Raw genomic sequence first — 15,603 nt, forward strand, 5'->3', positions numbered from 1 at the left:
AAGCACTTACTAAAGTATAGTAATAAGTGCTTTCTAAAAAGAATTTCGTACTTTTATTGCTCGTTAAGTTTTCGTAATTTAAAGCTCTTAAACCAAAGTATAAAATGAAGTTAAAAGTTTTAAGGTATCTATAGATCGATCGTCTCATTGAAAGGTTGAAATTAAAGAACCGCAAGGAAGCGCAATGAAGTTTTCTTGGGAATTTGAGAAAAGACGATATAGTGGCTTATTTAAATAATATGAAAGCCAAAGTAAATTTACTTTATACTTATCGAAGTATGTACACTGGTGGTGTCAAGTTGCGAACGGCAATGATTGGCCCGGTTTCTTGCCACCGCCTTATTTCCATCTTATTACCGGCAGCGCGGCGATATTAAAGCGGGCGCTACGCCGCCACCCGCGTCTCCGCCCTGTCTTTGCGTCCGTGAATTAGGTTAATGGCCTGCCAGGTGATTTCCTTCTAAGCCGTATTTCGAGCAAAGCGCCACCACCTCAACACGCCAATGTCGCTGGAACAACTCTAAATTCCGAATTTTTTCTCCTTATTATATCTACTAATTCTCCAATTTCTACGTCTACATTAAAGCTCCGGTGTTAAAATGATTACAAATTGTTACGTTCCACTGTAGACACTGAGCATATCTTAAGCAATACAAACATTTACAAACTAAATTCATCCTTGATCTCTATTAGCCCAGCTACTTAAAATTCCTTTGTATTATTATCAGTGGTAGAGTGTTTTATACATACTTACATTATGCGAGGCGAGGGTTCCCGCGGGTGCTTTTGATTTATGGTACAAAGTCGGCGGCGCCCGGCTCGGCGTCGCGGCGCGGCGCGCCTGCAGCCACTGCCTCCGGGCTCGCGACCCCGCCACCCTCTCTCGCCAGTCACACTTTCCAGGCCAACAAAAACTAATCATGTAGAGCAGTCAGGAATGTTATTGAAATTACACCAACCCGGGCTCGGTTTAAATAGTTTACATTTATGTGTAGCTTTACTTGTACGTATATTATTACTTCATACAAATTAGCTATTTATGTAGAATTCCTTCACTCTCGTAACATTTAATAATGCTCGTAGCATGAAGCTAATAGTATGTACTAGGATGTAAGTAACCCACTTAAATAATATTGTACATTAATCTGCAACTCCACAGTTGATTAAATTAATAATTAATCAATATCGTTGCCATGAGATGAAACTAAATCTCTACATTAGAGCACAGCTTATCAGTAATTAACCACAGAACTCGATAATTGCTAAAATTAATTACTATTACACTAATAAGCCCGACAGACATATTCAGAGATAAAGCATATTGTTTATCGGTTCCATAATGTTAATTCAAAATTTAAATTCAACAGAAATTTAAATTTAAACCAAGTTTAGACGGACGAGGTTCTTATACTCTCAATTGGAATTGTTGAAAGAAAACAATTACAATCATTTTTATTTCTAGCTAACATTTTGTATCTGTGATAAATCAACCGCGAAAGGCTATGTACTGATAACACTCATTGATTCTCTTGTAAAGAATTTAAATAATTCAATTACATTCCTACATACCAATGCCGTATTAGATTATTTAAGTTTAAAGTCCGAAAGTATTTTGGTAATTACACAATCTTTGAATAACTTAATTCAAATTCGATCTTGATCGAACGGAAGTGTCCGCAATCTACGTTCAGTTTCTTAAAACCTTTACTAAAATTTTTATTAAAAACGCAGTGTGGTTTGGGTTACGGATGCTGCGGAAATAAAGCTCCATGTCTTACAAAAATTCAGTTAAAAAATATCGACTTTAATTAGATGTGTAATTGATTTACCCTGATTTCAATTATTAAGTTCGATTATAAAATAAATATATAGGTTTCGGATCAAAGTGAACTGTGTTCTGTAAATCCGAAAATAAACCCAGGTTAGCACTGCACAAAATGCTTCAGCGTTTACGCGGAATAAAAATCCACTCCTAACAAATAGTAAAACAATATATTACGAAGCTTTAAGCTTCGATAGTTATAAATTGTCCAATATTTGTTCAGTGATCCGTTTGCGGCCATCGAATAATCTCGTTATAATCGTCAAAGTGCGTTGCACGTTATGATCCATCCCTCGCGTGCAAACCCAAAAACCTTCACGAACTTCAATCAATATCACGAAAGCACAAACGACTTTATCTACTACCTTCTGAAAGCTTGTTTTCCCAGAGGTACGCCTTGATAAAAAAAAATCTGTAAAGCCATCAAACCGTCCGCACTGAATTCTGGTACGACTCACGAGTCGCGAGGCAATAGTTACATTAACTTTTAAAAGCCATCTTTTTATTCCCTTTTCTTTGACTTGTATTTTTAGATCTTTTGCCTTTTTATGTTAATATTTTTATTATTCTGTCATTAGGCAATACTTTTACTGTCGTGGTGGTATTAAAGTTGCTCACATTACACGTCACTTTTGTAAACTTGAAGACTTTAGTGATGTCTATGTTTGAATAAATATTTGGTGAACAAATTAAATGAATTTGGCATTTAAAGCCTGAAGCTCAGCTGTCATAAAAACAGGATAAAACGAAGGTTTTTAACAAGAAACAAAACGGTAAATCTGTTGTTTGTATATGAATTAACAACAGCAGCATGCGAGTGTTAGATAATTCCGCAACAATAACAGGTCTCATTTGCCGTTGTTTTCTACTAAGTAATGCATGTTTCCTCGTGTCGCAATGGGTGTGGTGAAACACAAAATGTAATTAATTAATTACGCTCGTGGGAGCACTGTTTGAATAACTCGCATTAATACATATCTACGTAAACTTACTTATTCTCTAATCAAAATAAGAAGTTTATCATGTCAAATAGTTTTTTTGTAAGTTTGTGAAAAATATTAAGTGTTTAAACAACGAAAGTAATAGTATTAAGGTAAGCTGAAGTGAATAATTAGGTCTCTTCAAGTAACCTAGTTTTGTATAACTTTAAAAATGATATCTTTTTAACATTAAAATTACATTTATCGTTCATGTTATTCGTCCTACGTAACATTTATCTATGAGTTTACAAATTACATTTTAATTGCAAATGCGAGTGAGGAATTCTATTGTAAACTTTATACAAAATATACAATCCTTTTGTACAAAAAATCTAGTGACTGTTGTTGATAGTCAAAGTATGTTTTTGATGTTTCTTTTGTCTTGAATGGCGCGATTGGAAAGCGAAACAAGTGTCAACTACAGCTGGTTGAAGGGGACCAAATGATATAAAAATTACAATTTGACCCGAAGTCAACCAGCTAAAGCGAACAACGCTTACACTTTCCCACGTCGTCTGGCCGTCTTGAAATCTTCACAAGTTTTCACGTCTTTCAAATTCTTCAGTCGCTATCAAAGCATTTTCATCTCCGCGTATCTTCGTCTTGACTCTTGTTACGTTTTTTTACATTTTACATTAAAAATCTTATGTAGTTTAGTGATAAATTAAAATTACGTTCTAAAAGTTTAGTATCTGTGTGCTTAGGTTATATATATTTAGAAAGGTGTAAAATTGAGCGTATGCAGTGGAACAGATGACTCCAGGAATAGCTTGTAGTGCGAGGTGCGAGGGCGTGAGCGGCGCGGCGTGCGGCGCCGGGCGGCGGCGGGCCCGCAGGCCGCCTCCACATATAGGGCTGGCCTCAGCTCGCTCTGCAATCAGACGCAGTGTAAGCTTACCCGCCGAGAGCCGTCGAGGAGATCGCGGCGTGCCGGCGCGCCGACATTGACGCGCCGCATGTAACCGTACACGCCGCCTCGCTATTTTAGTCTCGTCCGGTGCACTAATTCGGGCAGGGTTAACGCGGTGGCCTCCCCGATTGCTGCCAGTCGTTTACACACTTCCGTCTTCGTTCTTCTTGTCGACACTCAGTTTTTTTTCTTCCGGTTCATTACTTTATCTTATTCGAGCACAACACAGTTAAGTTTCAGTTCAGAGACTGGTAAAAATAATATTTGTGGCGCAATAAAATTATCTAAAGTTTTGATCAGTCAACCACGACGTCATCGACTTGACGTAAGAATTGGATGAGGGGTTCGTTGACATTTAGCAGGTTTGACCTTGCATCTCGTCATGTTAGGCCCAAAAATAATAATGCTTGAGGTTTGCAGCCGGAAAAAATGGAAATACGAAATATTACGAAATGTTTCAGAAGAGTTTCATTAATAAAAGAGGTGACCGACCTCGAGCGGCCAGGTGAGAATCGCGGCGGCACCTCAGGTCGCCGCTCTACGTTCGCGAATGCATTCCGACCGACGACGACGCGACATCGCGAACCTACTAACCCCGCATCGCGAGGGGCCCTGCGCCCCGCGACCCTCCGAAACCGTCGACCCTCCCGCCCCCCCCCCCCTTCCGGTCCATCCAAAAGCTTCAAAAATACTCGACGACTATACGCGCGTAAGAGCTCAAACGATGAGGAGATAATTCTTAAATTTTTGGCGAATGTGATATTTCATTAAGTACACATGCGAATCCGTCATAGGGATGTAATTAACGATCGTAGGTAGAGCGAATCGTACAGAGCGACGCGTGACGAGTGCGCGGGGCGGGCGGGCGGCAGCACGGGCGGCTAGGGCGGGCGGGCCTCGCGTCTCGACTGAGAGGCGCGCAGCATCGCGCCGCCGCGCCGAGCCGCCCCGCGCGCGCCGCGCCCGCCGCCGCCGCTGCGAGCCGCACTGTCTGCCGCGGCCCGCGTCTGCAGCCGAGCCACCCGCGCACATCACTCCGAAACATCACTTTACCTGCTTATAATAAACTTTATGCCACCTGTTTACGTTCAACACCATAACATGTAACGCTTTAAAAGGTATCTTATTTTTGGACTTCTTTAAAAAGTCTGGGAACTTATTGAAAACAGTAATTAGCTTCGAAACTAATTTTAATTAAAAAGTATGTCCTTTAAAAGGTCTTCGATGATTAATTTGGATACGAAATCAATAGCAGCAAATGTCAACGCTTGATAAAAAATCCAACTGATCGGCAGTCTAACAATAAAAACAATTCCATAAATGACATTTAAGATGATTAAGACGACTCAATTTTCGTAGTTGTTATGAAGTTTTGTAACAATTTAGTATTAAAAGCCACTTACAGGCTTTATTGCTTTGACTTTTACTTATATCTAATGATTTTTTTTATTACAAGTACTAATATCGACCTAAGATTAAAATTTAATTAGTAGTAGAAGTTTAGTGTCAAAGGTATATTCATGTTTTCCCATGTCACTGACAACTATGCAGGAATAATAAAACATCACACGCGGTATTTTTGTCTAAAATAGTGAACGATATTTTTTCTACGTTCGCATCAAAGTTGTTTACCATGCGAGTGGTAACGAGTCCGATAGTAACGGAACTGCTATAAATGTAAAAACAAATGTTTGTTACCCTCGTTCAATTTCCTGACAAAACTTTTTGCTGTCAATTATAAAACTGTAAATTCAAACAGAATAAAAAAAAGTTGCGTTATCTGTTTGAATAAACTGAAATATTGTTCGTTTCCAGTAATAAACGGAATACAAACATCAGAAAAATATATGTTGGCATAGAATATCCATCGGCTGGCAATAAGCGAGAGCTGCTTCTAGCCTGATACCCAATCGCTGAGTTGCTTTTGTTTATCTACGAATTAATCTGGAGATTAATGGAAGTAATTGTCCGCTTTGCCTGATTTATACATAAAAGTAAACCTAATAGAGTACGTGGATCAGGAACTGGCTTTTAGGTTTTTCTGCTTTTTAGTTTATAAAAAGCTCGGATAAAATCGTTAATGCTTTTGAAAACGCGATTTTGTAAACGAAACTCTAAGGGTATAGTAACAGTTTAGAAATCGGTAAAAATTGCTGATAATGAACTCTTAACCGAGAAACCTTAAGAAAGATAATAATAGAAAAGAGCAGTTAATAATAATCTTAAACGGATCGACGTCATCAATTGGCATAATATCTTTTATTAAAATCAGTGTAGGAGTGTTGGTCTATAGATACACATTCGTAAACACAGATGTACTTCTGCCCCTGGCCGGCGCCATGGCTGGGTAAAAACGGATCGTGTTGTAGCGGAGCCACCAACCTGTCACTTATACTCAAACGTGATTTAAACTCGACGTGTTCCCGCGACCTGTGGCTTCGAATGCTAACACTGCTAACTTACCTCGTATTTGTTACCACTTGTAAGCCACATTGTTACACAAATGGGAAAAGTTTTATTTTACAAAAAGTACGTTTTATTGTGAGCCAACCTTTTTACACTTCTCTAACTTCTTTCATTATTATCTAATTATTCACTCGTAGTGACAGCAGACAGGAAGACTTGAAAAAGGGACATAAATTATAGGAATAACCTTGTATAACTCCATTACTCTAATAAATAATTTATAGTCTCTAAATTAATGTTTACATAAAGTACAATTGACCGCGATGACCTAAACGAAACTTCCACAAAAACATCGCCTACCAATATAGATTGATCCACAAAAACAATATTCGTATATCGTATAAAGAACCAACGTATCAGCCATGGAGCCACTACACCCAGTAATACTATGTAGCCATTCAATATAATATAGATGATATTTAGGTTGCTATATCTTCATTGTTATCTCTTTCTTTTATTTTCGTATTACTATTGAGTGGAATTAGAGGCCGTTAAGGTTCTCCGTTCCTAGCCAAAGCAATAACATTTTATACCGGAAGATCTTTAAAGCCTTTCTTTTTATTTCTTGGACGAACCGAGAAGGTGCAGCTTAATTTAAGAATTTTGTTTTAGAGTTGTAAACAAAGATATTTGGTCTCGCAGTGAATAAATTATACAGATAGAACGTGTGTATTGTGTGTCTTAGTTTATTACTCTAGACTCATTTGTATTCTCATCCGATAATAGATTTCTCGTCTGTGCGACAGTATGTCATCTGCGTAATCAGCAAGCGCCGATACACATAGTACACCCTGTCACAGTTTCCGTGATTATTTCAACACGAACGCAATTAGAGAGGAGTGGCGAGCCTCCTCCTGTTTGTTTTAATTACGTCGAAATATCCGTCGCTGTGTCCGCGAGCGCGCCGCGCCGCACCGCCGCCGCGCCACACCACCGCCGCTTCTCTGTGCCGCTGCGCGCCGCTCCGTGCCGCACCGCCGCGCAAAACCCGCTCGATCCACTTTTTATTGCAAATTGCAAACCCCATTAATGATAAAACAAACCGATTTCACGATTCCAAATTACAAACCTATGTAAAGCTTAACGCTGATCAATTAACGCCAATGTAATTGAATTAATCCTTTATTCTAGAATCTGTTTAATGTCGTCATTCTTTCAGGCAAATTGTGATTGGATGCTAAGTTGAACGCTAATTTAGACTTATGTATGTATTTGCCAGATCGCAACTGTAAAACCGTTGTGAAAATAATTCAATTTCACTATCAATTTATTTGGACAGAAAGCCTAAGAAATTCAAAGCGCTACGATGTCCAAACATAGAAATAATATGATGTTGTTGTCAATCTCTACACAACCCTCTTATATCAGTTTTGTGGATAATATCATTTATCGTGTTGCCCTGTCCACAACACTCGGTCCGCAGAGTTATCCGCTTTTTATATTTCAAAGCTTAGCTCCTTTTCAGGATAATATACAGGAAAGCTCTCTCATAGTGAAAGATTTATGAAATGCTACGAAATATTACAAAGCTGTGTGTATGTGTGTTGAAAATAAACAAAGATACTTAGTCGAGAATGTCATCGAGCGAAGTGTTTGGCACTCGAAATGTTAATTACGTTTGCCGTTAATTTATGTGTAACGCGATAAGCAGCGCCATCTATCGACGTTCTTGAATAATAAACGACGCCAAAATCTCGAAGTTTATCGTTGACTAATAAAATGATGAATCAAATATACCGTATTTGAGTACAAAACGTTTAGCTAATAACCATCTAATTTGTCGAATCTCGATGAAAGGAACATTTTTTTTTCAATTTAAATCCTTTCACGATACTACAAAATCAATTTTGGTCAAATTTGATATTATAATACTGATTCAGTGTCCAAACGATTGTAACTTTATGTCCGTGTCTCAATCTTTGTTTGTATATTGGAAACTTACATTATACGTAACAAACAACCGCGGAACAAAAGAGCAAATAGAACGAACGTTCTTTGAAATTTGCCGTCACAGTTTTTAGTAACTTCTGAGAAGATAAATCGAATAACACATCATTTATCAAAGTCTGTTCCGTGCCTTGCAGGAAAATTACAAAACAATGCAACAAATACAATATCCATTATTACGTAGATATGCGTGTGGAGAGCATTGTGAAGATTTATGCTACTATTTCGCATTCCGCAGTTGACATTCTACGATCCAATATCTCAATACTTCGAAACGATAGTTTTACATTTAAAATATCGCTTTGTTATATAATACGACGCGTTAAAAAGTTGGCGTGGGCGTTCAACTATAGGCGTATCAGTGTTAAATACTCGCTTTCCGTAATAGATCGTGAGATTATTAAGACGTATCAATTTAAATCTCGTAGAGATACATGTATCGATCAGGCTGAGTCGAGCGTGTAGCTAAACCCGTTAGTTGGTACGCGCCCGCCCACGCAGCCGCCGCCGACCGTCCGCGTCATTGCCATTCGCCAAGGAAACACGTTTCCTGCTTCATTGTTTCCTAATTTTTCTAACTTCTTTCTACTCCTCTCTCTCATCCGAGCTTCTTTTGTTTCGTCCTCGCCTTCCGGAGAGGTTCAGGTTAAATTGTCACTTTTATTATCCGCCCCTGAGTTGGGCTCGCCTTAGGTCAAAGTTAACCAAATAAAAAGAATTGATTCATTTTACTGTCTACTGAAGAAATAATTTACAACAGTAGTACTTTGATGTTATAATAATTAAAATCTTTTCAAATTAATAATGAAAAATATCTTTAGATTTTTGTGGAATTAATAAATAGAGTATTCTTGCTCTTAAGAAACAAGTTACAACTAGGTCCATCTTCTTCGGCCGTTTGTACAAAAAGTATTAGAAAATAAATACGGTTTTATTATAATAATCCTGTGTATTTCTTAGTTCCTCTAAAGTTAGTCGTTTTAAAAGGTACATTAATGAAAAATGTATTCATTTTAGAGATTCTTAGGACATGCATAAACACGGTCGGTTTAGGATACAGTTGCTGGTTGACTGAGGGGCGTTTAACGGGCTAATTATCAAACGGCTAATGAAGTTTGTATTCAGCGGGCGGGCACGGGGCGGCGGGGCCGGAGCCGCTACGTGCTGCGACTGCCAACGCGCCCCACCTGATAACTCCCCGCCCTCCACACAAAAATTGCAGAGAAAAAGTTTCATCGCAAGGGAACGTGAATGAAATGAAGAATTGTGTCGGCCGCTTTCCAGATTATTCCCAACATAAAATTCCTTGAGAACCTTTTCGATCCTTTTCAATTTATCGAAACTTCTTTACACAGATACCATTCAATTACATAATAATTAATAAACTTATCCAAGCTGCGGCAGATGTAAAATACTTTGGGAAAATTCATCCAAATCGACGGTCCTCTTAAGTGAATAGATTCACGTAAATTACAAGTTATAACGTACATAACTTATTATCCAAGCAATAATTTATGATCCCGTATCGTATAAGATCACATATCTTCGTCATAATACTTACACGGTGAGTTCATGTTCTAGTCTGCGAGCTAGCTTCAAGACAAATGATGAATACTTCAAGTCTTTGGAACATGTCACGTTGATTGATGATATTCAACACTAGTTTAATTAAATCGAATTATTTAACTATTCATGTAAGAAAATAAAATGCTTTCTAAAATAGAAAGCATTTTATAGTAAAGGGTAGATAGTGTTATTATTTAAATATAGTTTTTATTATATTGACGTAAATCGTTTTGATTTAATATTAATATTTATCGACATATTGCTTACACTCTCGCTTATAACTTTTCCCTGAAACAAATCTCATAAATGATCTACAATCAATCCGGTTTTTTTCTTCAGCCTTCACTAAAAGTTTCTTTTTAAAAAATCGTGAAAAGAAACACAAAATCATTTGTAAAGAATATCGCTCTTACCCGAGTGCGACATTTAAGTGTGAAACATAAACGGCAGTACAACACCAATATACTTTCAATGTTTCTAAACCAGTTAGTTGAAGTCCCGTGTGCGCTGTTGCAGTATATTCAAGTCATTTCGTGCAATAGCTCGCGCCACGGGTCTCCTTGGAAAAGCACTTCCGTTCTAACGACTGCTATCATGTACCAAGAAAATATAAAGAGGTCTATTTGCTTTATGGCCAACGCTCAACTTAAACTTTCCTCACAAAGCTAACTTTAACAAAGACTTTTAATGAAATCATAAGTACATAATTTGAAAAGACAAATTAATGAATTGGTTTTCAATTACGAAAGTGCTTCACGGACTAGCTAAAGTAAAGAATCAAAGAGTGGCGAATTAAAACACGACGAGAGGGTGCCGTACCAGCGTAAACAACCCATGTCAAATAAATATATAATTAATTAACGGATCTTTGTATTAGGGTGCGGTGATAAAAAGACCTAATCATTCCTAATAACGTTTTATCATTCTTGTAACAATATTTTTTTCTTAAACTGTACTCTGAAATAAAAAAATATAAATTAAACGAAATCTACGTAAATCCAGTAGACATGCAATTCTGATGGTCATTTGTCACGGAAAGATAACGGTATGGCAAACGAAACAAACCCCAAAGGTAAATGAGTAATAGAGCCATATTTCTGGTTGGCATTAGGTTACCCACTGACGAGCGAAGAGGTAAAAGCATTACCTTACCTCGTCAGCCTTATAATTACACGGACACTTTCTCCGTCTGGGGAAGAAGGCTTTTAGTGTCAATACTCTAGGGCCTACCATGCGTAAAATTTCTTCAAGAACATTAACAGCGACTACCGCGTGTTTACATATTTGAAAACAGTATTTATAGTTATGGTTACAGTGATTGTATACAAGCGGGGTATAGAAATACACAAGTTTGATTACATCACGTTTAGCGTGGGACGCAAATTAATTAGCCATTTCTCTTTTATGTATAATATCTTATGTATCTCGTTTCTTTTGATACCAATTAGTAAAAGGCTCTTCGTTAAACATTCATAATGGAATCGTAATATTTTGCGATATAATGTTTCAAACAAGTCTGTTCCAGTACGTTTGTACTCGTTTAAAAAACGCCGGTTTAATTACAGCTTGGTTAATTACACCGATATTTCTGCAGAGAGAACATTTTGTTGGGCAATAAGTCTTAGCTAATTGTTTGAAAAGATAATTTGGTGGCGGTTTATTGTGCGATGGGTGGGCGCCGGCCGGGACGGGCACGGTTAGCGACGTCGGGGACCCAGCCACCCGCCCTACTCACATATGTTACTAATTACTTATTCACTTGTTTAAGATACGCCTGTTAAAAGTTAAGTAAATAATAACCCTGCTTAATGTTTTGTTTAAGGGCTAAACATAAGTCATTATAAAAGTCATCAGCGTTTACGCGGTTTGAAAGTAAAAAGTATGTCGGTAATGCTCGTAGCATGTTCTGAAGTTTGTGTTGTTAGTAACATGTGAAGAAATTGTGTGTGCGTATACTCCACCTAAATTACCTAAAACGTATTAAAGTTCGAATTACTCGAGGCTGAAATATAAATGCTCGTAATATATCAGTCATCTATTAACAAACTATAATTGCCAACAGTTACTTAAATGTCTTTTTTTATAAAAATATATGACTGGTTTGGTTTGCTGTTATTAATTAAAAAAGATCCGATATTAAAAAATTTTATTCTCAACATGAAACACTCAGAATCATTGAATTCAGTGCAGGGATGTCGAAGTTATGTCAAAACTTGCACTTCGATAAGTTTGAGAAGTTTTACTCGCGCCGAGAGTTCCTGCTTCACTTCTTATTATTAGCTTTTCAGGCTGTTATAAGCCTTTGATTTAAGAAATTATATTTACTTTTCTTCTTGCCTAATAGACAATATTTTGAAACCGTTATTAAAAAAAACAACTGAAATATTATTAATGTCATGGCGGTATTGCAGTTCTCTGTGTGGATTTGTGTCCACGAGTTTTAGGTTCGACCCCAATATTGGAATTCCAAGTATTGGAATCTGAAATCTCCAACCTACACTGAGCAAGTATGGTAATCAATGCTTAAAACTTCTCTTTATGTAAAGAGGCCTTACCCAGCAGTGAGTTATTCTTCTAAAATAACTGACTTCGTAAGAACTAATAAACAAACGAACTATTTTGCCAGTACATGTTTTAGTTCTATTTTTAATGCTTAATTTTCTAAATAATTCTGTCGCACATGTTATATAACCTTCAAACATTATATTAACTCTAACTTTTCTACTTCGAGATCGTCTTGAAAAATAGCGAAGTAATCTTTTAAAGGCTCTATCGTAATGTTATTCTGAGCGCAGATTACCATTCCATAAAAACACACCGACATCGATTTAGTTCAGAGTAAACAGCCTCTTTTCTCTACGTTCGCGTCATAACGTTTATTTGCTCAAAAGCGATAGAAAGAACTCCACACTCCGCCAGATAACAGTACTCTCAGTATTATGAAAAAACAAATTGAAAGTATGAAAAGACTTCTCGATTTAAAAAGATCTTTTATTAAATTTATATTACTTGTTCGATACTATCTTATTTTTTTGTGTTCAAAAATTCCTTATAGCAGTGACAAACCATTTGCAAACCAAGATGAATTATTTAAGAAAATAATACAAAAATTGATGTAATCAATATGATAAAATATCTCGATTTTACATAACTGTAAAAAAAACATGTAAATTCATAATTCTTATAAGACACGTTATATGTTGTATAGATAACGTTGTAACAATTGTTACTATGTGTCCTGATTCATTTATAGATCGTCAGCTATCGCCATCTAGCGCCCACTACACTATATTATGACTACTGTCAAATAGAATTACTTAGTTTCATGATCTAACGCTACGATGTTAGCGTCGCATTTAAAATTGTAATACGTTTTTACTGTAAGCGATACTTGTTTGTTCTCTATGAATTATGTACGAGAATATTTATTTAAACATGTATTTCTATCGGGGAAGTGGGGAAATGTCCATGTAAGTGATGATCAGATACTCTCACTCCATGTTATATATACTACTAGCTGTTGCCCAAGGCGACGTCCGTGAGTTTATAAGGAAGAATATAGGTTTTTTTTTTTAAATATGATACGAAAATATTTTTAGACTAGTTAGTTTATGGTAAACTTTAATATAAGTATATTGTTAAATCGTCAACCGGTTTTGCTACCGCGCAGGAATTATAATAAACTATTTTGTTGTGAAGTTGTGTTAAAAGGGTGATGTAGAGGCACATTTGTTCACTAACGTATTGATTTTTATCAGGATTAACACACATTTTACTTTATAAAAAACACTCGATGATTAGCCTTGTTTTAAAACAAAGTTCATAACAATAAAAAGGTTATACTGAGTAAACTTTACTATAGTATTTTGCCGACTTTTTAAGGAAAACAATTTCGTCATCAAATTTATTAAAATAAACGAACAAAATCTTCAGCTTTATAATATTAATTTCATTGCCTGAGAAAAAAGTTGCAGGAGATAATATCTGGTCTTAACGAATAATACAGGCATATTAATTAGTATTGATACACGTAGTCATATCATCCTACTTACTAACTTACTAATGAGCACAATTCTATGCAAAACATAATTTAGATCAGACCTGCGACATACGTATTTCATTTGTAGAGCTAGGCGTTAATAGGTGCATAGCCTACCGACAGTGATTAACTAATTGTAATTTATAAGTTTTAATTGTGTCTACCATGATGTATGGAAATGTATGTAGAGTGAGGCACGGCGTCGGAGACTTTCAGTGGCCTCTGGAGCCGTGCCAACATTCGTCTGGTGGTTATTTTCGCACGTCATCCACGAATAACAAGACATTTACCGATACAGATTTGTATCTATACTCAACAAAGTATACACAACGAATAATTTACACCAGGGATTCGAAGCACATGTTATCATTCATAGAGCTTGTTCCTATTATATTCTTTACAAGCATTTAAACCCGTTCATACATTCAACTTCAATAAAATCACTAAACCGAATTGCACGCAAGTAACTCTATTAAAATACCCTTTGTCTAGTATTCATTATCCCCCTGTCTAGTTTTAAATTCTTTTGTTGGTCCTATTCGTTGCATGGATGCATGAATAAATTGTTTTTGAAAGTCGAACGTTCCGAACAAACTGGTAGGTCAAGATCCCTTTCTCATAGAAGACTCCTTTGTGCGATAGTAAAAAACGTTCACTATTAAAGGGCACGGCTCGGGTAGATTCTGGATTTGTGGGTAATTATTATTTAATCTACGACAGTGTAGAAAGCTGGATTCTCGTTGTCGAACGTCGACGAACTGTCGTTGTCATTGCCCCAATCCCGCCGCTGCCCCCTTGCCTCTTGAAACAATGAACGGAACCTGGTTAATGATCGCTTGTATTAGCGTTATTGTACAATTTACCTTTCGATTGAATATTCAATGAGCCTACAAAAAAACTGTTCCGTGATATCAAATCAACAAATACGAGTTCACGAAACAAAAACATTGTGTAATAAAAACTATACGTTAAATTTCTACAATGTGTGACTGTTCTGCGATGAGTCATACGACTTATTTAGACCTACTTAGGTTCGTAAATCTATCTTATAATAGATGAAAATTGATATACTTCCTAAAATTCAAAAATACCGTTTCGCGATTGCAATAAACACATAAAAATGTTGATATTCACCTACAAATTGTTGCGTTTTATGTTACCTCTCACATTTCACATAGTACTATTTTTCTTGAGAAGTTCCTTTTAGTATATGTATATAAAAACTAAAAAGATCTTCTTTTAGAGCAACTAAATCTGAACCATGACTATGTGGTTACAATAACTGCGTTAATTTATCAATTGCTTTCTGAGATTTACGCGTACACAAACATATGTTTTACTTATAGGGCTATTCAAAACCAGCGCTAGACAATCAACGGAAATAAGCACAAAATTAAGTACGTACTAAAATGTTAACAAAAGCAAAAAAAGGAAATGAGTTTTAAAAGTACTACCATCTCACATTCTTCTAATCGTATCATATTTATAATAATGATAGATGAAAAATACACTTACAAAAAAGTTATTGGAAAAACAGAGTAAATACAGTAAAATAATAATAATTTTACGACCTATATTTCTTTCCGGATCACAAATAAGATCGTTCGACAAACAAATAAAAATGTGTAGAACACTTTCAAATAATTCGTAACTGGAGAACAATATAGCTAAAAGCAAGGAACAATGTTAAGTTATGTTATGTTCAAATAATATATATTACGGGTATTGTTCGAGGAGGGCACGGGCGTCGTTCATTCAGCCGAGACCGATCGCATAATGAGATGCAGTGCTCTCCAGATGTGGCGCAGGCGCGGCCCCAACGCGCTGCCGTTTTTTGTTTCCCCTTTTTTGCCATCCACTCACTAGATAAACG

At 36.5% G+C, this 15,603-nt stretch overlaps 1 protein-coding gene across 1 annotated transcript in view; it reads left to right on the top strand.

The window, feature by feature from the left end:
- LOC113493467 (E3 ubiquitin-protein ligase mib1) overlaps positions 1-15,603 on the top strand; it is a 113,091-nt gene that overhangs the window by 85,577 nt on the left and 11,911 nt on the right. The window lies entirely within an intron of this gene.

The sequence above is a fragment of the Trichoplusia ni genome, chromosome 4 (assembly GCF_003590095.1).
Source record: "Trichoplusia ni isolate ovarian cell line Hi5 chromosome 4, tn1, whole genome shotgun sequence".
Taxonomy (NCBI): domain Eukaryota; kingdom Metazoa; phylum Arthropoda; class Insecta; order Lepidoptera; family Noctuidae; genus Trichoplusia; species Trichoplusia ni.